The sequence below is a fragment of the Bison bison genome, unplaced genomic scaffold (genome assembly GCF_000754665.1).
Source record: "Bison bison bison isolate TAMUID 2011002044 unplaced genomic scaffold, Bison_UMD1.0 scf7180017864318, whole genome shotgun sequence".
In the NCBI taxonomy this organism is placed as follows: domain Eukaryota; kingdom Metazoa; phylum Chordata; class Mammalia; order Artiodactyla; family Bovidae; genus Bison; species Bison bison.
In genome coordinates, this window is record NW_011494890.1 from 342,009 (window position 1) to 353,781 (window position 11,773).

The 11,773-nt window shown below is 38.0% G+C and overlaps 1 long non-coding RNA gene across 5 annotated transcripts in view; it reads left to right on the plus strand.

Annotated features, from left to right (window-relative positions):
• The window catches only part of LOC104997976, a 397,981-nt gene that overhangs the window by 127,871 nt on the left and 258,337 nt on the right, over positions 1-11,773 (plus strand). Inside the window, exon 4 of one of the 5 annotated variants that reach the window (XR_826384.1) lies at positions 2,384-2,476. The exons of the other annotated variants lie outside the window; for them this stretch is intronic. This is a non-coding gene — a long non-coding RNA (uncharacterized LOC104997976). The remainder of the gene's footprint in view (positions 1-2,383; positions 2,477-11,773) is intronic. 5 annotated transcript variants of the gene reach the window in all.

The following is an 11,773-nucleotide window of genomic DNA, read 5'->3' on the forward strand; positions in this document are numbered from 1 at the left end:
AATCAGAGCCACACTTCCCTAATAGGATTTGATGAAACACTATTTTTCTGAAAGATGTTCTGGAACCAAAAAAAAAAAAAAAAATCCAAAAGTCAAATACTTGTGAGAGGGATATTATATTAAACAATCTTAAATAGGTTTCTCATATAAAATACTTTCCAGGACATTTAAAAGCTAAATATATGGTGTATCCCTAAGAGGGGCATACACTTGACACTGATTTCCAAAGTTATTTATTTAATCAACTTTGTTAATAAAATACTTAATATGACCTGATTTCAGTGATATGCTGAAGCTGGCTAAAACTAGCTTGGATGAGCTACTATTCTACTCCTTCCTAATCTCTGTTTTTGAGAGACAGCATTTTTTTGTTTGAAATCAGCTGTGGCAGAAGTATTTGCACCATAGAAATCAGCAAATTCTACAAATAAGAGTTGGTTTTTTTTCTTCCCTTTTTTCAGTATCAGTTGTTAAACAGTTACCAGCACACCATTATCTAATTTCCTCTCACTCCCTCTTTGTAGGTAAATTATGACCACTGAAAGGTCAACAGGTTCAGAAGTTTTCTATTTGTCAACCTGTCTAAAAGTAGTTTTCTATTCATCAACCTGTCTAAAACACAAAACTATTTAAATCAATTATGAAGACTAGACATAAAGAGAAAGTCAGTCATGGAAAATAATAGACACTCCAGTTTTTCTTTACAGATTTATCTTTTATATCAGGAAATAGTATAGTCTATCTTTCTGATTTCTCTAATTTACCTGAATAAACATCTATATTTATTTCTTTATACTTTTTTATAACAAAATATTTATGTTTTGTTAATTGTCTACCCTAACCCTAATTTGTCTAATTAATTTGTTAATTGTCTAATCATGTCTGAGTTCCTGAGAACATATTTCTGAAAACTACCAGACAGCTTATAAATGTGTCTCTAACTTTAACTTACTTGATTATCATTGAATTTTTATAAAACTGAGATGAAGTATTATAGAGTAACTTATACTCTTGTATTGCATATCATTTAATTTTGGGAATATTATCAATTGTATTTACCCACTCGTTCTCTTGGGTGAGAAAACCAAAATGGAAAATCTATGAGTAGAGGAATTGAAATACATGTTTTTAACAGACAAGCCACTTAGTTCCCATTTGATTTTTTACCTATTAAATTACTTTGTTTTTTTTTTTTTCTAATTTTATTTTATTTTTAAACTTTACATAATTGTATTAGTTTTGCCAAATATCAAAATGAATCCGCCACAGGTATACACGTGTTCCCCATCCTGGGTAGGCTTCCCTGGTGGCTGAGCTAGTAAAGAATCTGCCTGCAATGCGGGAGACCTGGATTCAGTCCCTGGGTGGGGAAGATCCCCTGGAGAAGCGAAAGGCTACCCACTCCAGTACTCTGGCCTGGAGGATTCCATGGACTGTATAGTCCATGGGGACGCAAAGAGTCAGACACAACTGAAGAACTTTCACTCAGTCACTCATTATGGGTAGGTTATAGCTGAAATCTTTAAATATTGGGTGGATTATAAGTATAGACACTTGGTTAAGTAGTGCATGACTTAGAATCATAAATGAATTATTTTTGGGCCTTGATGCCTGAAGAATGAGTTCTATGATGACATGCTTTGGAGGGTCTCTGGGATCTATTTTGTGACAGTAAGCAGGATGATTTATAATATGATTGAAGAAGGGAATGGCAACCTACCCTGGTATTATTGCTGTGGAATACAAAGGACAGAGGAGCCTGGTGGGCTACAGTCCATGGTGTTGCAAAGAGTCAGACATAACTGAGCAAATTCACACACACTTCCAATTTACCTTTCCAATCTCATGGACCCAAAACATTGTATTTCAGTTCATATGGCTCACAAAGTAGTTAATTAATTTTGAGAGTCTATCTTTGGGTCAAGTATTACATTATTCATTGGGAATTTAAACATGATTAATACAGATCTCTGCCTTTTGGTGTCCACAGTAAATGTGACAAGAAAGCAGCTTAAATGTGCTAATATCTTGAGAGAAAACCATCTGAATATAACTCTGTCTACTATAAATCTAACATACATCTATATCATGAAAGCTAAGAATTCTATGAATTTAATCCCAGAATCTCATATACATTCTGGATTCTACTCTCATCACATAATACATGTCGCAGAGAGCTTCATATTCATAAATACAATTATGAATTGTACAATCAAGACATGTGCACACTTGTTCAGTCTCTCAATCTCATCTGACTCTTTGCAACCCCTTGGACTGCAGCCCACCAGTCTCCTTTGCCCAAGGGATTCTCCAGGCAAGAATACTGGAATGGGTTTCCATGCCCTCCTTCAGGGGATCTTCTCTACGCCTTTTATGTCTCCAGCGTTGGCAAGTGGACCCTTTACCACTGAGCCATCTGGGAAGCTACAGTCAAGATGATGAAGAAGTAATTTCTTAATATATATTCAAGTAAAGGGTAAGTGGAAATGGATAAATTACAGAAACTAACTGCACAGTATATTTATAAAATTGAAGAAGCAGTATACATAGTCAAGATGCTCAAAGAATATTCTGCCACTATCATAAGTTGAATATCATTATCATATCAGACATCCAACTTAGAAGATATTGTGTGTGTATGTGTATTTGGATGTATGAAAAGAAATGTATTGAATGCTCATTGATTAAGATATTACTTGTAGTTGGAAAATCATTTAAACATATTAATATCATGCTTCTGAGAAATCAAAAGCCAATCAAAAGTTGTAAAAGGCTTTACTTTGTTACCATATCAGCCATATTGGACATAGTACACAATTTTAGCATTGGATAATTGTCTTCCCAATGCCATATAATATGGAACTCTTCTTCACAATTTTGAAAACAAATTAATGCAAAATATTTATGCATGAAAGATTAACTTATTTAATATAAGGTTTCTAATGAAAAATAGTTTTGATTTTTGTTTGATAACTCATAAACACTATTTATAAAGACTATTATCATTCAGTTCTAGAAGGAAAAAATTATGATTTCATGTTTTTAAGAAGCTATCTTGCCTTTTTATAAACAAAAAAAGTTGTTTTTTAAAAAATTCTATCTAGAGAATTTAATTCACATTTCTGAGCTTAGCTCAACTCTCCTCCCTTTTGAAAATGTTTTCCTTCTTTCTGGAACATCTTCACTTTCTACTTTTTCCTACCTCTTATTCACTCATATTGTTTTTCCTTCTAATTTATATTTATTATAATATTGAGTATTGTTTGTAGTTTTTGCTGAGCAGAGGAAAGTAGATGGCAATGGGAACATTTTAAAATACATGTGGGAATCATCACACTCTAAAGCTATAGTAATTGAATATAAAACTCAGCTCTGAAATTTCCCTTTTTAAAAAATGATTTGTTTACCTTTTAAAAAACAAAATAAAATGACCTCTCACCTTTCTGAAAGGAGAGACAAACTTCCTGCTTTTTCCATTCTCTTGTCTGAGGCATGAGTGGTACCTGTGTTTATTATAAGCCGTGCATAGGCTCCATTATTGCCTTGTAGTGTTTGTTATTACTAACATATCACCAGAAGGAATTTCCCTTAATTAGCACATCACAGACTTCATATTTTGATTGAGCATCAAACTCATTCTACTTAGCTATTGTATGTGTGTGTATGTGTTAACCCCCAGATGTTAACATGTGCTGAAATAGGCATATTTCAATACCTTGTTTTTACAGATGACTGCCAACTATTGTGCTTGCTCTATTACTTTGTGCTCCCTTTGGTATTCTTTTTTCTGAAAGACATGATAGAATTTCTAATATGCCCAACAGACTTCTCAGATTTGTGTTAATTAAAAAGAGACTTCATTTAAATATATGTTTTTCTTTAAGGACTATATTCATGGATCTAAACTATGTTCCTTTCTAATGTATATGTATATGATATTCAATATTATTTGTAATAATTAATAATAGTTATTTCATTCTCTCCAAGAGTAATATTTTTATATGATGGCTTTATGTCTGCTGCTGCTAAGTCGCTTCAGTCGTGTCCAACTCTGTGTGACCCCATAGACGGCAGCCCACCAGGCTCCCCCGTCCCCGGGATTCTCCAGGCAAGAACACTGGAGTGGGTTGCCATTTCCTTCTCCAATGCGTGAAAGTGAAAAGTGAAAGTGAAGTCGCTCAGTCATGTCTGACTCTTAGCAACCCCATGGACTGCAGCCTACCAGGCTCCTCCGTCCATGGGATTTTCCAGGCAAGAGTACTGGAGTGGGGTGCCATTGCCTTCTCCCCACTTTGTGTCTATATATATACATATATATATATATATACACACACACACACACACGCATATATACACACATAAATCCCATAGTGGGCTTCCCTGGTGGCACTGGTAGTAAGAAACCACCTGCCAATACAGGAAATATAAGAGACACAGGTTTGATCCCTGGGTCGGAAATATCCCCTGGAGAAGGAAGTAGCTACCTAGTATTCTTGCCTGGAGAATCCCATGTTAAGAGGAACCTGGCAGGCTACAGTCCACAGGGTTGCACAGAGTCAGATACAACTGAAGAGACTTAGCACACACGCATATCCTAAATTATGTTTTATTTTATTTTTTTTAAGTAGACACTGATAGACATTTAATAAAATTATTAAACTAGCATTTAATAAAAACACTAAATAAAATAAGAATAGTAGGAAACTACCTAAATATACCAAAGGCTATTTGCTTTTATTATTTTTTAATTTTATTTTATTTTTAAACTTTACATAATTGTATTAGTTTTGCCAAATATCAAAATGAATCCACCACAGGTATACATGTGTTCCCCATCCTGAACCCTCCTCCCTCCTCCCTCCCCATACCATCCCTCTGGGTCGTCCCAGTGCACTAGCCCCAAGCATTCAGTATCGTGCATCTAACCTGGACTGGCATCTCGTATTTGCCTATGTCTATATCTATGAAGGTAGACAGATTTATATTTAAATTTGTATCAGGTAAGCAGTTCACTTTAAGATTATTTCAAATCACCAGGGAATATTGTTAATATTCAGATTCTGATTCAGGTGCCTGGGATTGGAGTCTGAGATTTTGCATTTTTAATAAGACCCCAGGGATGACAATGTTGCTGGCCTATGGAAAATAGAATATCAAGGAGTTAGAGACCTCCTAGTAAAGACTTCAAGTTTTGACTTTGTCCCTGATTCTGATCTTAACTTAGAGATTTAATCCTTTTGATTTGTTGTTTACTTATAAAATGGGTGGAATCTTGTTTCTACTGCTTCTTCATGGAATTGTTCTGTGGTCCAGATTAAATTAATTTAAAGTGACCCTGATGCTGGGAAAGATTGAGGGCAGGAGGAGAAGTGGGTGACAGAAAATCAGCTGGTTGAATGGCATCACCAACTCAATGGACATGAGTTTGAGCAAACTCTGGGCAACGGTGAAGGACAGGCAAGTCTGACATGGTGCAGTCCATGGGGTCACAAGGGGTCACAAAGAGTCAGGCATGACTGAGCAACTGAACAATAACAAAGCAAGCTTTATAACAAAAGAGCAGAGGAGGTAATACAGATATTTCTTATCCTTTGAATATTATATTTTAACCCAGTGACCTAATTTCTGTTGATCTCTGCCCATTTGGCCTGAAATGATGGACCTAGTTTTACGACTATTTTCTAATAGTTCTTTGTTCTCATAAATCCTTCACTTTGTGTTTATTTATTGAGGTATTAATCCAACAGCTAATGATTGAGTAGCTACTGTGTACCATACCTTGTGCCAGCTTCTAAAGATACAATGAACTTCTCTCACTTCTATTGTTCATTCTTTCAAATAATTTCATTTATTGATTTCAGTCTGTGATTTTTTCTTTCTTCCTTCAATAGAGTGTTCGGACCATTTATCTGAAGGTTACACTTTTTTTTTTCCTCTTTGAACCAGTTTTATCGAGTTTCAAAATATTTTCTAATTCTCCACTATATGGTAAATCTCTGCAAAAGGAATAGAAAATTGAGGAAAGTACAGAAGGCACAGCTCTTTACCAAAGCATTTAAATTCTACTTAGGGAATGGTATATTTAACAATTCCTCAAACAGCTGTAATAGTACAAAGCAGGATATGACTAGTGTCATCCAACTTTGAAGAATGTTATGTGAAAGGATAAAATTCACAGCTGACTTGGAGATTTGCAAAGTCTTCTTAAAGATGGATAATTGTGACAGAAAGAGACAAGAGAAAGAAAAGAGTAGATATTAAAGATGGAGCAAATCATACCTTCCTTCTCTTTGCTTTTGTTCATGTTGAATTACTTAAATAATCTGGCATGGGAAAAAGATTTTAGAATATCTTTTTAGGTATGGTAGGTATGATGTAAAGTTGGAAATTCTCATAGAAAACACACTGTGATGACCTTGAATGCCAGCTACCAGATCTGAATTTTTGGGGGGAGCGTTAAGGAATCTTTGAAGATTGGTTTTCCTGTCATACATTCAAATTCAACCTTTAATTCAAGCTTGTAGAATTTAAACACAAATCAATTACATGAACTCAGTTCATACAGAGCAGATTGACAGCCTCCTGGTAATTTTTTGCTAGTTTCTATCAGATCGGCATGGCATCATAGACATGGTGTAATGGACGGTGTGAGGACACCTGGTTACTAGGTAAGCCCCGTGCACTAACTTACTAGTCTGTTGACCTTAGAGAAGGCACAGACTTCTATAAGTCTTCAGTTCAGTTCAGCCACTCAGTTGTGTCTGACTCTTCACAACCCCATGGAGTGCAGCATGCCAGGCTTCCCTAACCATCACCAACTCCCAGAGCTTGCTCAAACTCATGTCCATCAAGTCGATGGTGCCATCCAACCATTTTATCTTCTGTCGTCCCCTTCTCCACCTATCTTCAATCTTTCTCTGCATCAGGGTCCTTTCCAAAACGTCAGTTTTTCACATCCAGTGGGCAAAGTATTGGAGTTTCAGCTTCAGCCCTTCCAATTATTATTCCAGGACTGATTTCCTTTAGGATTGACTAGTTTGAGCTCCTGGCTGTCCAAGGGACACTCAAGAGTCTTCTCCAACACCACAGCCCAAAAGCATCAATTCTTTGATGCTCAGCCTTCTTTATGATCCAACTCTCACATCCATACATGACTACCGAAAAAAACATAGCTTCGACTAGACGGACGTTTGTCTGCAAAGTAGTGTCTCTGCTTTTTAATATGCTGTCTAGGTTTGTCATAGCTTTTCTTCCAAGGGGCAAGTGGCTTTTAATTTCATTACTGCAGTCACCACCTGCACTGATTTTGGGGCCCCAAAAATGCCTCTCTTAATGATTTTAATAATGAACTCTGCCTATTTTCAGAGGTCATCATGGGAGAAATGTGGTAAATAAATGTGAAAACATAAGCTTTGAAAGTATAAAGGTCTGTACAAATATAAGCATTCCCCCTTGATTTTTTTCTATTCCTCTCCCTCCCTCTTTGGGGTAGAACATTGGAAAAAGTGATCCTTTCTGCCTTCCTTCTCCTTTAAATGAAATATCATCTTCTTACTCCATTGTTTTAGGACTCACTGTGCACCACTCCAGTACTATTGCCTGGAAAACCCCATGGACGGAGGAGCCTGGTAGGCTGCAGTCCATGGGGTCGCTAGGAGTTGGACATGACTGAGCGACTTCACTTTCACTTTTCACTTTCATGCATTGGAGAAGGAAATGACAACCCACTCCAGTGTTCTTGCCTGGAGAATCCCAGGGACGGGGGAGCCTGGTGGGCTGCCGTCTATGGGGTCGCACAGAGTCGGACACGACTGAAGTGACTTAGCTTAGCTGTGCACTTTTTGAGAACACATCTAACAATTGACTTGATTTACCTATTCTTTTTTGGCTTTCCTGGTGGTGCAGTGGCAAAGAATTCACCTGCCAATTCAGGAGAAGCCGCTGATTACAAGTTCAGTCCCTGGGTTGGGAAGATCCCCTGGAGAAGGAAATGATAACCCATTACAGTATTCTTGCCTAGGAAATCCCAAGGAGAGGAGCCTGGTGGGCTACAGTCCACAGGATCACAAAGAGTCAGACACAACTGAACAAGCACACACACTCTCTCTTATACTTTTTCAAAACCTGAAAATCATCCATAAAGCTGCTTTTTGTCTTTTATCTTATAATGACTTTTTTTTCACATACAGACTGTACTAATTGCATCATCATTCTGACCTTAGCTTATATATCACCTCTTAAAATATTCACCAATGACAAGCCATGGGACCGCGCCCCCCCATCACCGATGAGATCATTCCCTATCCTCCTTTATTTGCTTTATGGCACTTTTCATTACCTTCAATTACTTTCTGCTTGTATTTGCTTATATACTGTATGTCTCAAGTCAATACAATTTTATTAGTTCATTATGTGACATGACAGTGTGATAGCAACATAGAATCTGTACCAATGTGTATGTCCTTAAGGAAACAAACAGTAATAAATACTGATAACAATAAATGACAGCCCACTCCAGTATTCTTGCCTGGGAAATCCCACGGACAGAGGGACTTGATTCATGGATTCACAAAAGAGTTGGACACGACTTAGTGATCAAGCAACAGCAGCTATGTATAAACATCAGTTGTTTATAAAGAAGAATGTGCTACAGAGAAGAGAGTAAGCCGAAGATTATACGGGAAACATTAGGCCATTCTATGTTAGATACTCAGGGCAGGTCCCTGTCAGGGGCTGCTTATTCAAAGAGCAGAAGTAAGGGACCAAGATAAGAACACGTGTAGGCAAAAAGGGTTCCAAGCATGAGAACAGTGAGAACTGAGAGTATTCTATCTGTTTGTCTTTTTCCCATCTTCCTTCCTGCCTACCTGCCTTATTTCCTCCCTCCTTCCCTCTCTTTTCTCTTTCTCTCTCCCTCTTTCCTTTCTTCTTTCTATCCCCTTTTCTTCCTCTTCCTTTTTTCCTCCTTTTCCTTCCTTGCTTCGCTCATTACTTGCCTGTCTGCCTGCCTTCTTTCTCTTCTTCTTCCTCCTCTTTCATTTCTTGCTTGCTTTCCTTCTTTCCAGCCTCCCTGTCTCCATCCGTCCTTCCCTCCTTCATTATTTTCTTTGCTTCTCTCCTTTCTTTTCCTTTCTTTTGTAAAGTTATAACTATTTATTGCTTACTAAAGTTGTAGATAAACTTTCACCAGCACATCTCTGAGGAGACATTTGAAGTTCTTTACAGCAGTCCAAGTGATAGATGATGATGGCTTAGACCAGAGTGGTAGTGAAGGAGGAGATAGGAAGTGGTCACGTTTTGCAAGCAATCTTCAAAGGAAGCACAGACAAGCAGCTTTGCTCCATGATGGAGAAAATGCTGCACCAAGGGTGCTTCCTAGGTTTTTAACCTAGGTAATTGATAGTGTAGCTGCCATTGATTGAAATGGCAATAACTTCAAGAACAGTTTTGGGAGTGAGTGTCAAGAATTTGGTTTTGTACATATAATGATTGAGATGTTTATTTGGCCTATCCGAATGGAGATGTCTTGTAGACATTAGAATACTTGAGTCTGGCACTCAGGGAAGAAGTCTGGATTAGTGATATCAGTTTGAGTACCATTTCTAAAGAGAATGGTAAGCACCTGTTCTTCATAATTTAAATGGGGAGTATGGGCATATCAGGTTTTCAAGGTTTTCATGCAGAGTAGAGAAGCCATGGTATTACGTGGCTGTTGCATCTTGTTGAGACTGCTGAGTCAGGCGTTCTCTTGGTACATTTTTTAAAATAATATAATTTCTGTAACTAAGTAAAATTTGCCACAAATTGATTAAAGCCCTGTTTGTTGTTTCCCCAGTTCGATTTCATACTTATGCTTCTTGGAACCAATCAGCTACAGTCATCATTTCTCAAAAATCTGGATTCAGGACTCAGAACTGCCTGCATCAGAATTAAATGGCTGTATTTTAAAATGTAGAATCCTGCACTCAAATCCTGAATCATAATAGTCTGGGGACCCAGGAATCTGCATGATTATTAACATGTGCATGAACATTTAGCCACTTCTGCTATGGTGTATAAAGCATATTATCTTTTTAAAAATCTTTTTAAGATTCTTTCATTTTAAAAAGTTTTTCATGATTGTTTATATTGCTTACATAGTTAAACCTGCCAACTCATGTTCCAAGTTGCTTAGATTAGAATAGAATTGATTTTAATCAGAAAGATGAACTCATTAGTTAGGCAACATAATGATGAAACTAATTTATCATTCCTTCTTTTTCTTTCAAACAGTATAGTTTCAGGGTGTACAGCAGCTTTAGGGGGAACTCTCCAGGTGGCACAGTGGTAAAGAATCCAACTGCCAATGAAAGTGACTTAGGAGAAGCATGTTTGATCCCTGGGTCAGGAAGATCCCCTGGAGGAGGAAATAGCAACCCACTCCAGTATTTTTGCCTGGAGAATCCCACGGACAGAGGAGCCTGGAGGGCTACAGTCCATGGGGTTGCAAAGAGTTGACATGACTGAGCGACTGAAGATGCAGGGACTGTTCCAATAGAAAAACTTGGTTTTGATGGTGGATATTGAATTGCTTTGATAATCTAAAATGTCTGTTAAGTACTTCTGATTCTCCCTTGCTCTGGGCATGTAATAGAAATGTGTTGCATTTCCTAGTCCCCTTGTGACTTAAGTGGGCACAGAAAGGGAAGAGAAGCCAATAAGTACTGTTCCTGGGGCCAGAACATTTAATTATCAGTGTTCCTTTATCTTACATCTTTCCCTGTACTTGAGATGGAGGCTGCCCTGTTATCCTACTTTGCTGAGTTTTTGTGACGAGCAGAGCTCCTCTGCCCAGCTGCAATAACACTTGGGGCGAATCAGAAGTGCAGCTTTGCAATTTTAAGCTACTAGGATGGGGACTTGTTATTATTGTAGCACAATCTACTTTCTCTAGCAGAACTGAGTTACTTGGGCCTGAGTTATCTCCCTTTCAAAAGGCTCATATTGTGAATCAACTGAATCAACCAATGTCACCTCATTCTTCAACAAATGTCAGTTCAGTTCAATTCAGTTGCTCAGTCATGCCTGACTCTTTGCGACCCAATAGACTGCAGCACAACAGGCTTCCCTGTCCATCACCGCATCCTGGAGCTTGGTCAAACTCATGTCCATTGACTCGGTGAAGCCATCTAATCATCTCATCCTGTGTCATCCCCTTCTCTTCCTGCCTTCAAGCTTTCCCTGCATCAGCTCTTTTCCAGTGAGTCAGTTCTTTGCATCGGGTGGCCAAAGTATTGTCACAAATGTCAGCAATTGTGTCAATATACATCTCTTCTCATTTAACCTTGCTACTAGACAGCATATTAAAAAGCAGAGACACTACTTTACCAACAAAGGTCCGTCTAGTCAAAGCTATGGTTTTTCCAGTAGTCATGTATGGATGTGAGAGTTGGACTATAAAGAAAGCTGAGCACTGAAGAATTGTTGCTTGTGAACGGTGGTGTTGGAGAAGACTCTTGAGAGTCCCTTGGACTGCAAGGAGATCCAACAGGTCCATCCTGAAGGAAATCAGTACTGAATATTTATTGGAAGGACTGATGCTGAAGCTGAAACTCCAATACTTTGGCCACTTGATGTGAAGAGCTGATTCATTTGAAAAGACCCTGTTGTTGGGAAAGATTGAAGACAGGAGGAGAAGGGGATGACAGAGGATGAGATGGTTGGATGGCATCACCAATGTGATGGACATGAGTTTGAGCAATCTCCAGGAGTTGGTGATGGACAGGGAAGCTAC